The 19,540-nt window shown below is 43.1% G+C and overlaps 1 protein-coding gene across 4 annotated transcripts in view; it reads left to right on the forward strand.

Moving 5' to 3' along the window:
* LOC122791636 (ubiquitin-conjugating enzyme E2 variant 2) overlaps positions 1-19,540 on the forward strand; it is a 540,639-nt gene that overhangs the window by 178,231 nt on the left and 342,868 nt on the right. The window lies entirely within an intron of this gene.

Genomic DNA, 19,540 nt, shown 5'->3' on the forward strand with positions numbered 1-19,540 from the left:
TTCCCCTCTTTGTTTAGGGGTGGTGGTGTGAGTTAATATATATTATTGTATATATTGTATATATGTTTGGTGCAGGGCTTTTTGGTGTTTTGGTTTGGGCCTTGTCTTTTTTAGGGTCTTCTGACATCTGGGGCAAGAAAAGACTGAGGATATGACGTCGGTCATGCGCATTAGTACCCTGACGTCCTGACATCAGTCTAATGCGCCTTGACCGACGTCAGCCATATACTTTGGTATTCGGGCCGACTGGACAGCGGACTACCCAATGGTTAGGACTGCAGCAATGTGGATCCTCGAACATCTACATTTATGGTAGGTACAAAACTGTACTTTATTCAGGCTCTAAGATTTTATACAATTGTACTTCATGGTAAGTTCTTACACAATTGTACTTTCTTAGGACATAAATGTCACAGATCCCTCCTGACAGTTCTAATAGCTTCAGGTAACTGGTGTGTACAGAGTTAGATAACTACCAGCCTGCTTGAAGTTAATGGGCAAGATGAGTTCCTTAACCAGGATCTGAAGATAACAGCGTGCAGTCATAAGCAAATATCAGTCTGAACCTTGCATTTTGAACTATTGCATCATTGTAGGCTGCATTTAAAGCGAGTGCTAGTGGCTCTACTGCAAGTCAAAAAAGTGAAGTGGTCATTAGGCGCACTGTCGAGTTTTTCTGCATAGTGAAAAGTATTCCATTAAGTCCAAGATGTTGAGTGACTGGGTTTTTGTACAATACTTAATGTAATGCATAACTGAGGGGAACAGAACTTGTACAGTCAGCACAGATATTCCCAGAAGATAAACTTAAATTCCTTTCAGAATCTAATGAAGCATTGACTGTGGAGGCATTTACTATGCTGGCATTTGGAAAGGGGATAACCAAGACGCTGATTATCTGCTCGAGCAAACTGTTGATAAATTTTGGATTGTTGGTGACCTGTCAGCTTGGGTAACAGGGCCTGCCATTTCCTACCTCAAATTTTAGTGTAAATCTTGGATTCCACATATATTTTTTCCTTTTCACAGAAAGAGCATCATCTCTCCATGGTTATAGACAGTCAGAGGAGTGGTTATCTAGGCAGTCTGACGATTGTGCCTTGTCCACCTAATTACTTTGGCAGGCCTACAGAAAATGCCCATGTCCCTGTAGCGCAGCTCCCTATAATGCTCCCCCCTGCATTGAAGGGTACATCCTAATTGTACCTAGGCTGGAGAATTACTTGGTGTCCTTTTTAAATTGTCATGCTTTAAGGTGGGACTCTGCCTTACTGTGCCTGTTGAATTGAATTTTATTGCTGTTTTCACTGTTGTATTTGATGGTGTTTTTCACTGTTGCAAAGCAGTCTGTTCTGCTTGTTCTGTTTTTTCCACCAAGCAGTGTTATACTAACTTATTTTTTAGCTGTTTAAATCTTTCTTTAGAGTCTCCTTGTTGATTTTCTGCTGTTTTAAACTTTTTTTTGTGTCTCGCTGCTATTTTTCTGCTGAGTTAACCATTTTCTAGTGCTTCCTGCTGAAACTAGGGTAGCTAGTAGCTGTAGCATACTCCAGTTACAGGTTTGCTGCATCTGGATCTGTTTGTAGTGACTATTCTGAGCATGTTTTCCAGGCCATCCTGGATTGGAAGGGGCCTTTCTGCACTCAAGTGAGAGGATTGTATTGATTGGAACATACTTGGTGAGGGGGGGGGTTGGTCTGGGGCTTGGAATAAGCATCCTCATTGGTCCTTTTAAACCTTTTTAAAGGTTTTTTTTTTTTTTTTTTTGCTTCTGGTATTTAAGCCTTGCATTTGCACAAGTTTGTTTGCTTGCGTGTCGTGCGTGCAGCATTGTGCACTGCCATGCGATTGTGTGCCTTAGCCGGACAGATTAATTCAACAGTTTTAGCCTAAATGCAAGAAATCCAAGCAGGCAAAGGACACGCATAGCATAAAACCAAACAATATATTTAGTAAAAAAACATGTAAGCGCTTTTGCGTAGTACTCCAGTGCTTCATCAGACATAAAATTATATCACAAGCCGAAACATTTTAAACACTGTTAAACCAATCCCTGCTAGCAACCTTTTTTCCCTCCAATTAAATAATTGGTGGAAACCAAGTGATTTAAAGTAACCTTAACACTTTAGCAAAATAAGTACATTTTTAGTATGTTCCAACCATAAGTAATATAATAGATTTCAGATGTAATCAATAAAGCATACATTGCAGATATATAAAAGTTTTATGCCGTGCCTGTTCTTTGCTTCTTGGATTTCTTGCATTATATTCTTGGAGCCTGGTCTGGACTTTATCTTGTGCAGTGGTTGTTTTCACCTGTAGTTTTTCCCTTAGTTACAGCTGTAGCACATTAGTATAGCCCTCACCCTTAGTACTTTCCTGGCCAAAGAAATACTGAGCTGAAACCTATTAAATTACAGGAAAAGAAAAAAACAGAAATATCCATCCACTGAGATCATTCTTGATCGATCCTGGAAAGCCCCTCCTAGTGACAAGTATTTTAACCTAGCATTGACATTTGCACCACCTTTGTTTTTGCTGCCAACCTTGTTGACTTGGGTCTCTTGAGGCAGTGTAGCAATTGCCTCGTACATCAGCCCTTATTAATAACTCACTCTAGTACAAAGTGTGAGAGGTGTATCGATGCCAAGAATATTGAATCCATGCTCTCTCGCACTCAACACAATAACATGGAAGAGATTATCAACCCACCCACCACTACACATGCACATAGTACCACTACTCATACACACAGTACGCATCCAACACAAAAATCAATATATGTGCAGGTTCTGTCAAAAAAAAAAAAAAAAAAAAAAGCATTACCAAGACCTCCAAAACCCAAGACTGCTACAGCTTAACACAGTTATCACAATACCCATGACACACAGCAACACCAGTGTCTCCCCTACCAAGCCAGTAAGGGGTAACACGCAAAATTCCAAATTTCTACTCATTGGAGACTGAATAGTGAGAGAGACACATGTTCCACTCACCAGGTTGGACAAGGAGAAAGTCAGTCAGCTTCCTGTCCTGTGCCAGGATTCATGAGATCATGCATGCAGTCAGGTCTCTCAGCAATAAGTACCATTATGACTGTGTCATAGTTCATGTTGGAGTGAACAGCCTGAGACGTACCTCACTGGACTATATGAAGAGATATAGTTAAGCTCTCTGAGTACATGTCCCAGGCAGTTATGTCCCTAGCCTTGAGCAGCATACTACCCTCGCCTAGAATGTTGCCACAGTATAAAAAAATTGATTTCAATAATTGGCTTAGTTTCTGGTGTCCTTCAAAGGGGATACAGTTCCTGTCAGCCTAGGAAGCCATGTTCGACAAACCTCACTGCTTTGCTAGAGACTGTTTGCACTTGGCAACTCTTAAATTTTCAGCTACTGGCAAAGGCTCTTGCCTCCCCCTTAGTGCCTTTTTAGGCAAAGTCGTGAAATTTGCCAGTCATAAGAAAATAAGGGTCGTGCTGCTACACACTAGAAACTTAAACTAAAAACTGTGCACCCTGGACACACTTCTGTCACTGGAAGATGTAGATGTCTGTGCAGTCACAGAAACCTGGTTCAAGGCTTCCGAGAGTGCCCTGGCCTTGCAAAGCTACAACACCTTCCATACCTTCAGGCTATAAAATGAACATTTGAGAATGAAAAGAGGTGGTGTTTCTGTCTATATTACAGAAAAATTCACCTCTTGTCTAGTTAGATTGGACATCTCCATGGAGTTACCCACCATAACTTGGAGTTAGACCCCCATTCAAGTTATAGCCAGTAATGTATTCCCCTCCATGGGTCATGACACGCATGAAGACTACTACTCCAAACTGGAGACAATCCATATATTTCCGAACACTCTGATTATGGGGGGATTTCAATTATTCCACCATCAACTGGGAAACCTACACTAGCCCAAACCCGCTAGTGCAAAAGTTCCTTGACTTTAACTGAAATGCCCTGGAACGAATTGTTCATACCCCGAGAGGAACAAGCATACTAGATCTGGTCCTCATTAATATGTCAAACATGTGCTCTGCTGCAACTGTCTGACTCTCATTAGTTAAATCTGACCACAAATTAGTAGTCTTCGAGCTGAGACAGCAGAACTCACAAAGGGTGAAATCAGGCTGAAAATCTTCACCAAGCCAAACTATACCCTCCTTAGGTGATGGTATAAATGCATTCCGAGCCCCATCACCAGCTGGAAGTGGTAACTACACCAAAGCTTACGTTAAAGTCCTGTACAGTCGCTTGCGTAAATGTATAAACTTAGATGTACCAGAAGGAATTAAAACCAGAGCCTCAAGTACAAAGAAGCCATCATGGTGGAAATCCAACTTCAACAAACTTAACAATAAATGCAAACAGTTGCTGTCCAGAAAAACAAAGACAAGACCTCACTAGTGGGAAAAGCACCCTCCTCAGCTTCAACAGGTAGAGGATTTGACATCTAAGGGCCTCTTTGAGAAAAACATGGCTAGCACAGCCAAGAATAACCATAAAAGTCTTTTACGTAGCCTAAAAGGTATGTGTAGAACTAGTGACCAACAGTATCTCATGCCCCACAGAGGTAACATACCTGCTAGCAAATAGGTTTGGTGAAAATTTCACCTCTCTATTTCCTCCAGATCTATCACAAACCTTGCCCCAAACTCCCCCGACATATCTGAAGAACAGGTCATCAAAGCCTTGTCGAAAGCAAAAAAAACACAGCCTCTGTGGGACCAGATGACATACCAGGCTGTCTTCTAAACAGGTTAAAACATAAACTAGCTTCACCATTAAGTACACTTTTTTCAATCGTAGTCTAACCACAGGCTTTGTTCCTGTGGAATGGAGAACAGCAACGGTTGTTCCTCTCCACAAATGTGGCTTAGCAACAGACCCGGGAAATTACTGACTCATAAGCCTGATCAGCCTCTTCTGCAAGGCCATGGAACATATTATTGACCTCATAAATAGACGTAGGCGACCTCCAAACCCTGAACATGCTATCCGATTCGGCTTCAGGGGCAAATCTTGCCTGTTAAATCTTGTGGATTTTTTCGAAAATATGACCAGGGCCATTGATGTGAGCAAATCTGTGCACACAGCATACATCGTCTTGGCAAAGGCTTTCAACACAGTCCCACACTTGGGCATTACCAGTAAACTTGGCAAACTGAGTGTAAACCTCTTTGTTGTAAGATGGTTTGCTAACTGGCTCACAAACTGGACACACTGTCAACGTGGGCGACTCCACATCAACCAGCAGACCTGTTACAGGTCAAAACTAAGGGGTTGTGGCTGACCATACTGCAAACTGGGTGCAGTGAATTCCCAAATGCTGTCAGTATACTCCAGGAGGGTCTTTTGCAGACCAGCAACTTGCGTCTTAGTCACGGTCGCAAACTGAATGCAAAGAAATGCATCATCATTCCTTTCAGCATAAACAGTGTTCCCTTACACTGTCAAAGCAACAACTGTTCTCTAAGTATCCACCAGGTGGTAAGGGACATGGGTTCACAAGTTGACTGCGACTTTAACTTCGACCACAATGTGTCTGCTGTAGTGAGGAAGGCTTTCTACGTAGCGCACTTTATTAGTAAAGGCATTGCCTTGAGAGCAGAAGAGATTATAACCCATCTGTACTCAGCACTAATGTGGCCCATAATTGAGTTTAATGCTTCATTCGGCATGAACCGTACAAAGCACCTGCAACAATTGGAGAGACCTCAGAGATTTCTAACAAAGATCATCAAAGTACTCCAGCACATGCCATACACAAACTGACTAAAGTCCCTGTCACTTTACTCTGTATCATATAGACAACTTAGGAGAGACTTGTGCCTGGCTTACAGAGCAATCTCAGACCCAAACCTAATGAACTTGCTGCATATCCATAAATCGAACATGACTAGGGCCACCCGTTCCAGGGGCCTAAATATGGCCTGTGACTTAAATCTATCCCTCCAGTATGTCCTATTTATCTCCCAATGACTGCCTTTTCTTTGGAATATGCTATCTATTCATGTGAAACAGCGCACCTCTGTCACTGTTCAAAAGGAACCTGGACGAGTGGATGGAGCACAGTAAATTGTTACTGGTGCTAGCGCCCACAGCCTTCCTGCACACGGGCAGTCATTACTAAATGCAATCTTTGGTATTAGCTAACATTTGTATGTCATTACATTGGGATGAAATGACTAAGCTTGAAATGACCTCCAAGTCGATAGCCTGGTAATCTGTGATCCTATGACGTTTCTGGATGGCCTAACCCAATCGCCGGCAACTGATGTGCACATCTGTGTCTCTGTAGCAGCTCATATTGTTGTGCTTGTATATATGAGTATTTAAGCAGATATGCACTGAAGGTTACCATCATTGAGTGAGCCAAGTGTTCATCCTTTGTCCAGTTCTGCATACCAAATGCTTGCACTCACTAGGTGTCTGTAGTGCAGAGATTTGATCCCCCCTCTCATGGGATGGTTAAGCAAATGTTGATCATTCACTCCCACCCTCCTCCACCTGGCTCTTCTATTGCCCAATTGGCTGCTTTTTATTTGATTAGGGGAACCTAATAAACAAGGATATAGGGAATCTCCAAACTCTGGATCCTACACAGTTTGGTTTTGTGAAGGGTAGGTTATGCCTGCTCAACTTGGTTGACTTCTTTGAGTCAGTCACCAGAGCTGTGGATGAAGGCAAGGTGGGTTCATTCAGCCTACTTTGATCTGGCCAAGGGCTTTGATGCCATTCCTCACTCTGGAATCCTAGAAAAACTCACTAAGCTAGGCATCAACCTCTATATCATGAGTTGGGTTGCAAACTGGCTCACAGATGGAGCCCACAGTGTGAAAGTAGCTGACTCCAAGTCAGACAGCTGACCAGTCACGAGTGGAGTCCCACAGGGTTTGGTCTTGGGTCCTCTCCTGGTTAGTATCTACTTCTCTGAAGTCCAGGCCAACACGAAGGGACTCTAGCTGACAAAGTTTGCAGAAGATTGCAAGTTGGGAGCTGCTATTAACTCCCCAAGTGATGTTGACATCCTAAAGAAAGGCCTCATTGACACCAACAACTGGTGTCAGAACCATGGCCTTAAGCTCAATGCCAAAAATGTCATCATCCTCCTTGTGAAAAACCCAGTTCTCTTGAATTACCACATTGATGGTAGTCCACTGAACACAGAAGGCATTATAAGAGATCTGGGAACACAGGTTGACAGCAAACTCTCTGACCACCACGTTGCCACTGTGGTTATAAAGTCCTATGTGGCACATCTCATTACTAAGGGTTTTGCATCCAGGAAGAGAGGTCATTGTCTCCCTCTACTCTTCCCTCATTAGACCAATCATTGAGTACAATGCCCCATTTGGCATGTACCTTACTAGACACCTGCAGCAAATGGAGAGGCTACAAAAGTACCTCACAAAGAGGATCCTAGGCCTTAAATACTTTTCCTATATGGACAGACTCAAAAAAAAACTCCAACTATCCTCTCTCTCTCATATCGCCTAGTTAAAGGTGATCTCTGCATAACTTACAAAGGCATGTCTGATCCAGCTCTGTTAGAAATGCTACATCTAAAGAAATCCAAATCCCTCCTCACCACATGCTCCAGAGACCTCAACTTCATTACCACAGTCAACAGAACATGCTGGAGGGACAGGTTCATAACCCAGAGACTGCCCATGCTATGGAATAGACTTTCCATACATGTCAAACAGAGCACCTCACTGGCCCTCTTCAAGAGAAATCTTGAGTGGATGAGAAGTAGAAAATTCACCCCCGGGGATCACTGCAGTGTCTATACTCAACAGAGGCACTAGGAACTAAGGTCGGGTGGCACGATGCCAGGGTAATCCTATGGGCTAGGCTTGTAAAGGCTCCAGGGCCATTAGCCTAGTACACCCCTATGGATATCGTTGCCCTCTTCGTCATGGAGCTATGCTTTTTGGTTTCAGCAGTTAGCAAGGAAGTAGGTTAATAGTTATTACGTAATTGCTTATCATTGGCTGAGTTTGGTAACATTGTTTTCTGTCAGAGCAGTAGACCCAGGCAGTAGTGGACCTTAAGTAGTAGTTAAATCCTCCTTTAAATAAAGCTTTGTGCTTAACAGAGAAAGCAAGGATTTGTAAACCTTGTTCTTTAAATGAGCAGAGACCAATATTTTGACATTAGACAGTACCATTCTAGTTATTTAAGGGAGGGTCTAGGGTGGTTCAGCCTATTTAAAAAAAAAATACATATCCTCTCTCTGGATGAACTGAGGATGGACCTTGTATAGGTTGAAGAGAAATAATGTACAATAGCACTTCTTGATCTTGCTGTGGGATTTTGTTTCTGGTCTATAATTTCTCACTCTCCTACATTTCACTAAACAGGCAAAATGTCACTGGCTTTTGATAGGCGGTTTTGGACTGAAGAGCACTATTCAAAACCTGTTTCTTGCTTTTGTCTTTATTTTCCCCCTTTAGTGTTCCTGTTAATGCTTTAATGTGGACATAACTTAGATAGTGTGCGAGTTAGTCGTGACTTTATGTAAATCATTAGCAGTTTTTACAGTAAGAGTCATTCATAGAGATCTTTGGAAAAAATCCTTAGCAAGATAGTTATTCAGAAATAATGAAAGATCAACCTAGCAGACTTGTTTATGGTTTCCATGGAGACTTGACCATTTTGTGATCAGAAAACAGTGGGGACCTGGGAATATGGCAAAAATACCTTCGCGCAAGAACTGTTAAGTTTAAAAAATCTGCTGTTTTCCCCTTCCTGTTTGGATATAATAAATGTGTAGACAAGTTTTCCAGTTGTAATTTACTTCAAGCTTCAGGAAAAATACATTATTCTTTCCACAGTAATTGAGCAGTTTTTGTGAGCATAAATCCCTTTTTATTCGTAGGGATGGAGCAGTCTAGGATGCGTTTCTGCACCACATTAAATCCCCCCTGCCACAAGGACCAGTAGCCTGTCCACCTACATGTTCTACATTTTTCTTAAAAAAAAAAAAAATTGGAGGAGAAGACAGGCAGGGCTGGTTTTGGTTGAACACTACATTTGTCATGTTGGTGTCCTACATCTGCAGATGAAACATGGGTTTTCTTTGAAAAGTGAATTGAGCTTTCAAGCCACTGTTTACTTAGAACCATGATCTCCACTTCCTTTTTTGTAAAGGTAGTTAAGCTGTGTACCATAAATTTCCCCAAAGGTAAGAAAATTTTGTTTGTTTATTTATTTGTAGGGGGAAGTCATCTCTGCTGTGCATCTGTTAATCAAATTTGGCAGCTGGTGCCACTTGGTTGCCAAATTAAGGATTCTAGCTTTTAAAGTTATCCATTGTGTTAATAAAATCTGGTCTTGTAGCTAGTAAACAAAAAAAAATATCAATTTGTCTGTTAAGTACACATTCAGCATATTAATTTTGTGTATATGGAAGCAGCAAACTTCTGCATTTGCATCATTCCTGATTAGAGAAAACTAGAATGGTGAATCTTTTGACAAAGTGTAAAGCAGATGTACAACTGTCCATATAGCTCAAGCACTGACTAGTGGTATAGGAGTGGTTGTGTCACTGGCATGCACGCAGCCCAAAGGGGCCAGCCACTTGTGGGGGGGGGGGATATGCTGTTAGCTAGGACCTAGATGCCTCAAACAGCAAGGAAAAACGATGTGTCTAAATAACTGTATTTCTGCTATTACTTTACGTTATGTTGACTTAATTTGATTTTACTTTGCCATATGGCCCACTTTTGGTTGAAAATATTTGACCGGTCCACCTACCTGGTTAGCAGATGTCAATCCATAAATAGTGTCAGTCATTGGGAGCTGTAATTTAAGTGGAAGACTGGTGCCCACCCCCCTTCTTTTTCCAGCAAATAATTTGTAAGTCTTGAATGTGCACATTCCACAGAGAGGTACAGTTAATCTGTACTTGATTTTCCATAGTACTGTTTTGCTATCCTCCATTTTCAGCACAACATATCTGCTGGTTGTCAGCATAGGAAAGGTGAGCTGTGTTTAAAGATGTTGAACCTAATGACTGCATACTTCCATGGGCCTGTATTGCCTCATGTATGGTTTTCTGAGGAAGATAATTTTTCTACTTGGCCATTTTATCTACTTATCTAGGAGGTGCTCTTGCAGGTAGAAGAGGACTGTGTTATCAGAGATGAATTTGGAATTTCTGCTTGATGGCCAGTGTAGCCGAGTACTTGTTTTTGGGATATTCTTCTAGAAGGGTTTGCTAGTAGGTTCATACTGCCAAGAGGTGTATACAAGGCCTAGCTGTGCAACCCAGATGTGACCTACAAGTTTATTTTTATGTCAGTAGTGATTTACTGACTGCCTCTGTTCATCAGAGACATAGTAGCCAGACTGGGGTGAATTTTCAATTACCCATCCATTGACCCAAGTTGCACTTAAGTATGGATAGGTAGGAATTCTGCTCCACGTGGATGGGGAGCCTGTTCCAGAGAGTGGGATTTCTTTGAGAAGCATGCGTCTCCAACATGCCCTGTTTATTGTAGGCAAATTTAGGTTTTTTAATTGAGTAGATCTGATGCTGTTTGTTTTGCGGATGTGCAAAAAGTTAATCAAAACAGGGTCTAGGGACGCCTTTATATGCCAGGCAAAGATCACCTGTCAGATGTTTGTATGGTAAATAGAAAGAGGATTTGAAACTGTCAGCATAGGACATTAACTTTTGTAAGGAACCTTTGTGGACGTTCCTCTTGCTGCATGTGTCTGGTCTGGTACATACGATGAGTCTGATAAGGACAGAGTGCAGAGATATGATGACCTTTCTGGACCTAGATGTCATGCCCTTGTAAGTTGAGCAACACAAATATCGTCTTACTTCCTTGGACACACGTGGGTCGAAGGCTAGGTTACTATCTGTACGAGTTCCTAGATCCCTGATTAGTGAATCAGCTTTTAAGGGTGTTTTATTGATAACTTTATTTACCTGGGTTGGTAGACTTCCCAAAAGGTACTGTAATGCATTTCTTGATATTGAGGTTTAAGTCATGGCTTTGACACCAAACATTTGACTGTATTAGACCTTCCTGAAAGGTGTTCTCATCTTGGATGGGATTCAGGGACTGCTCCCCAGTTTTCAGTTTTCTGCAAACTTGGTTAGCCAAAGACCTTTGACATTGGCTTTGATGTCCAAGAAGTAGGCGCCAAAGAGTGGGCCCAGCACAGAGCCTTGGAGGACTCCACTGATGACCAGCCTCTCTGTGGAGGTGGCCTCACCTGGGTCCTATCAGCGAGCCATCTAACTGTCCAGCATGTTAAGGGGTTTATGCCTAGTTACACAAGTTTGTTGACAGTGCCAGAGTGGGGTATTGTATCAAATGCTTTATCCAGACCCAAGTAAACAGTATGCTCCATTTTCCGCTTGTCCATTGCCTTGGTGACCTTTTCAAAGAAGACCACTAGACTAAGTAAGCATGACCTTCCTTTGACAAAGCCAAACTGAGATGGGTCCACTGTCTCCTATGACCTTGTTTATAATTTCCATGGCTTTGCAAATAAGACTAATGGGTCTAATTTCCAGGATTTGATGATTGGTCCTCTCTTTTGAAGAGGGGCGGCTGTCTTGGTCCTCTATTGACGTGGCACAACGCACATTTTAAGACTATAGTTGGATAATGACTCTGGGGATGTTTTTCATGTTTCACTGTTGGCAGTCATCACATTTGGTTGATCTGCCTGCAGGTAGCCCTCAGCCGGCCTGAATACCAGAGTCTTTGGATTTCTGCATCGGATGCTGTTGCTTCTTCCTTGACGTCAGGTCATCAGGGGTATAAAACATGCAGCCGACGCCATTACATCAGTCTTTCTTGCTGTGCAGTACCCGAAGCAGAAGCAGTTCGCAAGTGCCGGTCGGCTGACTCCTGAAATTTTCTTTTTCGAGTTTCAGACCCGAAGTTTTCAAAAAAGATAAGTATCCTGTTGGGGATCCTTTTCTAACCGATGTCAGTAAAAGTTAACAGTTGGCTTACTTGTGGAAAGCACATACCTCATAGAGATTTTCATTCTTACTGCATCCCTTGTTTAGGCCCAGACCACAATGGCCCTCATCGGTTTTGTGCCTTGTTCAATGCCCAAACTATTCGTCGGGCTATTTTTGCAGCCAATTACTTTCGTAATCAATCTGTGTACTCCAAAATGGCTTTAAGCCATCTGACTAACGATCTTCCGAAAAAATGTAAGGATAAGGACAGACCGCATAGGTCCAAAACTGCCGATGATGCTTCCGTTAAGCTAGTCGCCAGTCCGCCTGTACTCAGGTGCTTTCGCAGCCCCTGATGCCTGCTACTTCATATTTGCAGGCCTCTGCTGAGACCCATTCAGAGTCCGGTATGCCGCGAGATGCTTCTTCGACTATGGAACCTGTGGATGTCTCTACCTTGGATGGGTCCGGAGCTGTTGTGCAGGCACCGGCTTCTGAGTGTGTATTCAGGCCTGCAGACATTCATATTAAACTGACGCCATCATTTTCATCCAGGCCAAAAACTCGCACTACACCTAGAAAACTGACGACCAAACCACAGGCCCATATGCCTCAAAAACAAATGCTTAGAATGGCTGAAGACCTTATTACCTTAATTAGGGGAAGCCAGCCTTCACCCTCTAAGAGACCTAGAACTGATTTTCCTTTGATTCTTCTGGTCAGGAATCTGATATTTCTGCTCCTTCTGATTACCAGGATTTGTCCTTCTCTACTTATGAGGATTCTGACGCAGAGGATTCCATTCCCTCTGCTTTCCCTCCAGAAGATTTTTCTTTCGGTGAAACCTTGCATACTCTTAGGGAGCATTTCCACTGGGAAAGCCAGGATTACTCGGATTCCAAAAATTCTTACTCCTACCTCAGCACAGGCCTTTAGCTATCCCTCCTGTTCTGGACATTGTAGATGATGCTTTCTTGGAATCTAACCTTACCCCAGACACCTTACCTCCAGCTCCCAGAAAACCTGACAGGTACTACAGAGTACCTGACTCTCACAAGTTCCTCTTCAAGAATTCTTCTGCGGATCCAGAGACCATTTCTCAAGGACCAAAAGGCATTAAGGCTACTGCTGCCAAAAATCCTACCCCTTCTGCCAGAGATTCTAGAGCCTTGGACAGATTGGGTATGAAGGTATACACTTCTGCTACTTTGGTGATTAGGGCTTTAAATTGCCAGTTTTATATGTTAAGGTATCCGCAGCATATTATGGGACTACTTAGACAGAAAATTATGTTGATTCCTGACTGTGCTGAACACAATTGCAAGATTTAATGCATTCTACAAAACAAGTTGGTAAACATACTTTGCAATGTGGTTTTGATGCTTTAGAAGCATCTTGCAGGACTGCTGTCACTGGTTCTGTATTTAGAAGGCATGCTTGGCTTAAGGAGAAAAACTTGCCAGATCATGTTAAAGCTAAATTACTGGATGCTCCCTTAAACCAAGACCGCCTTTTTGGCAACAAAGCAGAAGTCCTCAAAAGGATGGAGGAAAAAGCTACATCTATGCAAACTGTTAAAGATTCAGTAGACATTGGCCTTCAAAGAACTGGTCCTTTCCAGTCCCTTCCAGGCCTTCTCAGTCCAAACCCAGGAACAGCAGACCACCTAGACTACAGTCTGACTACGCACAGATCTAAGCAGTGGGGGGGCTCCCACTTCCAAAGCAGGGAGTAGTAAGCCACCCCCTATGGAAAAATGGCACAATGACTTCAACTTAAACCTTCCAAGCTGTGCTGAACTCCCTGCTCCCTTAGGAGGAAAGCTCGCCCTGCATGCAAAAAACTGGGAACTCATTACCCAAGACAAATGGGTTTTGAACATAGTTTCCTAAGGATGCAGATTCCACTTCCACACACTACCAACCCCAAATGGTTGGCCAGACCTACCCCGAAATCAATGGGTGGAGGCCCAACAGCAGGTTGCCTCTCTTCTCAGTATCAGGGCTATTAAACCTGTCCCAGCAGAACAAAGGGGACAAGGTTTTTATTCAAGATTTTTTTCTGCTACCCAGAAAGGACAACTCCTGGTGTCCTATCCTGGACCTCTCTATTCTCAACACCTTTCTGGTGGTTTCAAAATGCTAACTCTTCAGCAGCTTCTTCCTATGCTAGCCAAGGATGTCTGGCTGGCAACCCTAGACTTAAATGAAGTTTACCTGCACATCCCAATAAGAGGATCCTGCAGACAGTACCTATGTTTCAAGGCGGGCTCCATGCGCTTTCAGTTCTCTGCACTTCCCTTTGGCTTATCTTCTGTGCCCAGGGTGTCCACAAAGTGTCTAGCTCCAGCCATTGCATTTTGCAGGGAGAGAAATATTCAAATTTGCCCATACTTGGACGATTGTCTGATTCAGGCAGAAAGCCAGGACTTGCTATTACAACACCTGGCATTCGTAAAGCAACTTAACCTCACTGGGGTACACCATCAAAAAAAAGAAATCTCCCCTAGTACCCTGCCAACAGAGCTTGAACACAACTTCCCAGATGGCATTCCTCACTACGGAGAAAGAAGTTTATTTGACAACCTACTTCAAACCATTGGCCTCAAAACACCAAAACCCCAGCTATCTGCAAGGAAAATACTGCAAGCTCTGGGGTTCATGGCCTCTTGCATTCTACTAATTCCATATGTAAGACTGCATATGAGGAAACTCCAGTGGTATCTAAAAAGCCTGTGGTGTCAACATTCTCAGGACTTGGAAACAATGATTTCTATCATTCCTTGTATAAAGACAGAGTTCCTCTGGTGGGCAGAGGCCTGCTACCACAACAACAGACTCCCTTTCACTCTAGCCCCTGCCGCCCAAACCCGAACAGATGCATCAGACTATGCATGGGGGGGCTCACATGGCAGGGCAGCGCATTCAGGGCAAATGGAACCCGAGACAGATGCACCTGCATATCAATTAGAAAGAAATGTTAGCTGTACAGAATGCTCTGTCAGCTTTCAAAGACAGTATTCTTCCAAGACAACTGTTGGTAAAGACACACCAGTTATGTGGTGCATAAACAAGCAGGGGGTACCCACTCGTACCCTCTCTGCAGACTAGCCATGGCTCTGGGGGACACAGCTTTGAGATACCAAGTACACCTGCCAGGCAAACTAAATTCACTGGCAGACGACTTAAGCAAAAATCTCACGGACCCATACGAATGGAAATTAGAACCCAAAATATTCAACCTCTTGAACAAATGGGGGACTCCAGAGGTAGACTGGTTTGCCTCCCCTCAGAACTACCAATTGAACAAATTTAAGAACTCCCCACAGTCAAGCTTGGAAAGTGGATGCCCTGTCCTTTACCTGAGAAAGCCTCTTGGTTTATGCCTTTCACCCTCTGCCTCTCCTCTCAAAGGTTCTACTAAAGATCAAACAGGACAAACCAAGGATAAATACTGATTGCACCAGACTGGCCACACCAGCACTGGTACCCCCTCTTGCGCAGTATGACGCTGCTACAACCATGGCACCTGCTTCAGACCCCTTCCCTGCTGTCCCAGCAGGCGGGCCAGATTCTGCACCCTCAGCTTCAAATCCTGAACCTTGCAGCCTGGCTAATTCCTTGAGCTCTCCTCTAGCATCCCTCAGTAAGCAGGTACTGGATGTCATTCTGGAGGGAGGGAGGCCTAGTACTAGAAAATCCTATGCTGAAAAGTGGAAAAGATACTGTCCCTGGAGCCATGCTCAGGGGATGGGCACAACGGTGCCCAGCTTACCTCATGTTCTACAGTACTTAACAGAAATTCTCCACAAGGGCCTATCCTTCTCGTCAATTAAAATTCATGCCTCTGCCATTTCAGCAGATTATAATACTGAGCCACCCTTTTTCTCTCATCCCTTGCTAAAGCAATCCCTTAGAGGGGCCAAAAATGTAAGACACCCCCCCCCAGGAGAGCTCCCACTCCAGCCTGGGACCTTAACTTTGTATTGGAAAAGCTCACCCCCCCCCCCCTTTAGCCAGCTGCTACAGCAGAGTTGAAATTCCTTTTTTGGAAAACGGCCTTCCTTCTAGCCATCACTTCAGCAAGAAGGTCTGAATTACAGGCCCTCATGGCAGTGGAACCCTTCATTATCTTCCATGCGGACAGGGTTTCCCTCGGGGCTAATCCTTTCTTTATGCCCAAGGTGGTGTCTACTGTGGCCCTAAAACAGTCCATTCATTTGCCTACTTTTTTCCCTAATCCACAAAACAAAGGGGAACGAATACTGCACTCTCTGGATGTGCACAGACAACTTAGGCTTAGTCCTGCCCTAATAGAATCTATCAGAAAATCTGAACAGCTGCTAATTAGCTTTGCTGCAGGGGCAGAGGAAAAGGCCATTTCCAAATGGATAGCCCATTGCATTAATTTCTGTTACAAGCACCGTGGAAAACCTACCCCACAGGGGATAAGATCACATTCCACTAGGGCTGCATCTACCTCTCTGGCATTTCTCAGAGGACTCCCTACCAGGGACATCCTAGAAGCTGCTACCTGGAGCTCTGTACATACCTTCAGCAAGCATTACCAAATGCCTATCTTTTCTAAATCCAGAGCTGGATTTACCACTGCAGTCTTGCAGGGCTTAATAGCTGACCCTAATGCTCTTTAACTTCCTCCTCCCTTCCTTAGCTTTGGGAATCAACCCAAATGTGATGACTGCAACAGTGAAACACAAAGAAAATAGTACAGTTACCATAAATGTAGATGTTGAGTGTATTCACTGTTGCAGTCCTGGTTACCCTCCCTCCAGCCCCCTGACTTCTTTTGGCTCTACCTTTCCTTCTTGGTGGTAAATTTATTTTTTCTTGTGTATTTGCTTTTTGATGGGGGTTTACCATACCATTTAATTGCTCCATATTGTGGGGGGGGGGGGTTACCATACCATTTAATTGCTCCCTATTGTGGGGGCACCTGACATCTGGTGCAAGAAAAACTGATGTAATGGTGTCTGCTGCATGTTTTATACCCCCTGACGACCTGACGTCAAGGAAGAAGCGACAGCATCAGACGCAGAAATCCAAAGACTCTGGTATTCAGACCGGCTGAGGGCTACCTGCAGGCAGATGACCCAAATGTGATGACTGCAACAGTCAGCACTCTAGCATCTACATTTATGGTAAGTGTACACAACTGTAATTTCCTGATAATTTGTATTTTAGATTATTCAGAAGGATGTTATTAGTGGCCATTGAAGTCATGTTCTTGGCTTTACTGGGTGCAGCCAGTATATGCTCCCTAGTTATAGTTGGAGGGGTTATGTTTGAGTCTATTTTTTGAGGGGATGGTTGGGGTGAGAGGGAGTAGAATTAGAGCTGAATTTGTCCACTAACAGGCTTGATGCATTTGCCAGGCTTAGTGAATGTCACCATTAGCCACTGGTTTAGCACATTGCTGCATGCTGCCCTTGAGGTTTCTGACATAGCCAGAGAAGACCTTATGGTTATTTTTCGCCTGGGAGGCTGTTAACTTCAGAGTTAGTTTGTTTGACTTAATCAGCCCTTTTAGTTGACTATTTACTTTGAGAGAATTTCTATCTTTATGGGAATTAACTCTCTCTGATTTTTGACACTTTTTTTCCCCTTTTGTTGTAGCTCATGTTTAATTTGGGATCCCACCAGGGCAGTTGTTTCTGGGACTAGTCGTGGTTCTGTTAGGTACAGTCGCCTCTCTGCAGCCATGACATGGTTGTACAAAGTTTGAGCAATTCAGCATGGGTTGCTGTGTTCTCTGGGCTTGGAGGGGCATTCAGTTTTGACAAGCCATCACTTAATAAAAGGTAATTTGCTGTGGGATCGTTTCTTTTACAGGATTTAATGGGATTATGGAGTTGATTTTGAAGGAGACAGCTTTATGGCTGGACCTTACCAGGGAGAATGAGACAGTTGGGGGGGGGACGACGACGACTGTAACCCATATTTGTTAGCATGAGGTCCAGTTTGTTGAAGCCTCTACATTTTCACTATTTGGTCAAGGGTGTTTGTATTTATGAAGTAAAAGAATCTTTGTGCCTGTGGATTTGAGGTCATGTAGGATTCCCAGTCTATAGAGGTATAATTAAAGTCTCCCTTGAGTAGGGTGTTAAGTTAGATGGTAAGTGTCTCCAGTAGATCCAGTATGCACTGTGAGCTTCTTAGGACATGGGGACTGACCTATAGTTGGCTAGGATATGGTTCAGGATTTTGTCTATGGTGATCTGCGCATGGAGAAACTTCAGCATGTCATCCTGTTTGATCATTGTAGAGGTATGCTGGTTATTGATGTATATTGAGACAGCATACTTTTGTGTGTGGGTGTTGTGTACGTGGTTTTGACAACCTGATGTGCACTTGCATGCAGGAGTATTTGCTGTTTTCATAACTGTCCCACTAGCAAAATCTCATACCTTACAGTCACTATGCAGACGTTCCCATCTCTTAAGTCTTACGATAAGTGTTTATAGTGCTTTAAATTCGGAAGTCCAAAGTTTATGATACGGGGGACAGTTACTACCTGATATGGCTTTTAGGGATCTCTGTGCTTTCAGCTGTGATGGGATTGGATAACTTCAAGACTTGTGATATGCTTTTTCCAGAAATTCACATTCTTTCCTTCACTAAGCCCAACTAATTTCAAGTTGTTTCTTTGCTGACTTTTCTCATTTTTTGTTTCTTTTGGGGGGGGGGGTCTGAATTATTGATCTGGTGTGATTAGTGGTAACTTCCAAGTGCAAGAGAAATACCCCACAGGATGATACTCCACTCCAGAACAACTATCCTGATGGCTTAGGATTCTTGTACCCAAACCACTTTTAGATTAAGGTATTCAGATTTGTTGGGCATTGTTTGGCTTGCAGTGCTCCGTTTCCTGTAACCACGCTGACTGAATTCAGATTTTTCAAGACCTGTTTTCTCAGAGTTGCTATTTTAGTGGCGTAGCCACACTAGCAGTTAATATTCACTTTTATGTATGAAAATTTTGAGGCATCAATTTGTAGAACAAATGTGTATCTTAAGAAAAAGAGCTTCATAATAATTGTGGAATTATCATGACCGCTGTCTAGCTCCGCTCCACTGTAGCATCAGATTTTGAAGCACTGTCCTAGATGTTGAAGATGTGTTAGTAATTGTTAATTCATTCGTCTTCCTGTAACCCATTTTACTGAGTTAAGTGCTGGTGAACTGGAGCCTAGACGCACACTGTGCACATCTGTAAGTAGTATGGAGGGTGATCACCTCAATTTATGACATGTCTTTGGGACGTGGCAGTATACTAGAGCAGTGTCTGCAAAGCCAAGTAGCCGCTGGGGACTTGCAGATTTTGTACAGAAAGCACTCCAGCTTACAGATGAGCTGAGAACAAAGTACTGTGAGGTAGCAGATGTCCTTTCAGTAATTTTAGAATTATTTATTGCATGTTAATTTTAACTGCTTGTTATCTACACACCATATTCTCTCATACTTCAGATTTAATTAAATGGTGGCCTTCCATTTTTTTCTCCATTGTATATTTTACACTTTTAGATTGTGATTTTTTTTGTTGTTTTTTTTTGGGGGGGAGGGGGGTGTATTCCCTGGGCTA

The sequence above is a fragment of the Protopterus annectens genome, chromosome 17.part0 (genome assembly GCF_019279795.1).
Source record: "Protopterus annectens isolate FY-2018-M chromosome 17.part0, PAN1.0, whole genome shotgun sequence".
NCBI lineage: Eukaryota > Metazoa > Chordata > Ceratodontiformes > Protopteridae > Protopterus > Protopterus annectens.